Source organism: Coptis chinensis, chromosome 2 (genome assembly GCF_015680905.1).
Source record: "Coptis chinensis isolate HL-2020 chromosome 2, ASM1568090v1, whole genome shotgun sequence".
Taxonomy (NCBI): Eukaryota; Viridiplantae; Streptophyta; class Magnoliopsida; order Ranunculales; family Ranunculaceae; genus Coptis; species Coptis chinensis.
Window position 1 is genome coordinate 15,642,322 of NC_141457.1, and position 1,668 is coordinate 15,643,989.

A 1,668-nucleotide genomic window follows, 5' to 3' on the forward strand; every position below is an offset into this window, starting at 1 on the left:
TGTGGCAGTATAATTATCTCCACCCCCATATTGCATGTCTGGTACAGAATTATCCATAGGAGTCGGTCCTCTTAAATCTTGAAGCAAGTCTTCCAACCCATCAAAACGAACTCCTTCATCACTACCGCATCATCATAATCATCATCATCATCAGCAAGGTGCTCTTCATAACCTTCACCATGATGGAGCCAACGAGTGTAATGCTTGCCCATTCCATGTTCAAGCAAATGATCTCTTACTTCACTGATTTGCTTGTAGTACCTATTATTGCAAATTTTATAAGGGCAAAGAGTCCTACCAGCGCTGTCTGCATGATCAGTAGCAACCATAATGAATGCCTTAACGCCTTCAATAAATTGAGTGTCAAACCGATCTGGCAGATTCATCCAACTCTTGTCCATATTTACGTGCAATTGCTATACATTGTAAGTGAAAACAATATGTTAATAGCAGTACAGACACATAAGTGGCTTCTCTCAAGAACCTTGAATTGAAAAAGACTACTTGTAAGGAGCCCCCCTCTAAAGGCACTAAGGTACACTGACCCACATTGAGCAAAATCAATTTGAATTCAAAAGGTGTTCGCATCCAAAACTAGCTAAACAAAACTCAACCAAACAAGCCAAAGGGTTCAAACAGACCAACAAATCATTCAAAGTATTTATAAGCTTATCCCATTATCACGTGTTAGCCATATCCAAAACTAGCTAAACAAAACTCAACCAAACAAGCCAAAGGGTTCAAACAGACCAACAAATCATACAAAGTATTTATAAGCTTATCCCATTATCACGTGTTAGCCATATAGATGATACTATCAGACGTTATCAAGTTTGATGGTGCTAAGAATATAATAATCCTAGATCAATTAACATTCATGAGTTTGTCGCAAAAAAAAATGCTCAATCTTATTGTAAACATGGTAAAAAAGAAGAAAAAAAATTATAAAGTAGACCAAACTTAAGTTCATAATCAAATACTTAGATTACTTCTACAATTGCAAAATGGACAAAAAAAGTAGCAATGTCAAATTACAAATCTAGTTTTTGTCCACCAATTTAAACAATATTTTAAAAGAAAACACTAACATTCACTTCTTATTATTGCTATATATTCCAATTTATCGATACAATATGCACATACAATTATACACTCAAAAAAGGTTGTCAATAAAGTATGCACTAAATTTCCCGATTAAGTACCTATAATTTTTCTATAATACTAGGCTAAACCCAACTATAATTACACTAAGAATTATAGAAAATTAATAGAAAATTTAGTCAAAATCATAACTGCAATTATTTAAACTTTTCAAATTTTCAACACCTAGTCATGTTAGCTAAACAAGAGAACTAAAAAGCATGGGCCGAATAGATGCAAAGCTACCATCTCAAAGTGCTTCATGTGAGAATGAGCAATCTTAGTATTCTAAATTTGTATCGTAAAGCTCATCTAGAATAGTATTTACAATCTGTATCTTAAAACTCATCTTGAATGCTATGTCTTATAGGTGAAGGCTCAATTTGTATCAAATATTTGAAACTTGATACATAATGGGTGCATCAGAAAAGGTATATATTAATAATTTAATGAAAATATCTTGTAGCCCCTTTGACATATAGCAAACAGACTAAATTTATAAAATTGAACACTTAAAGTAACAAACGA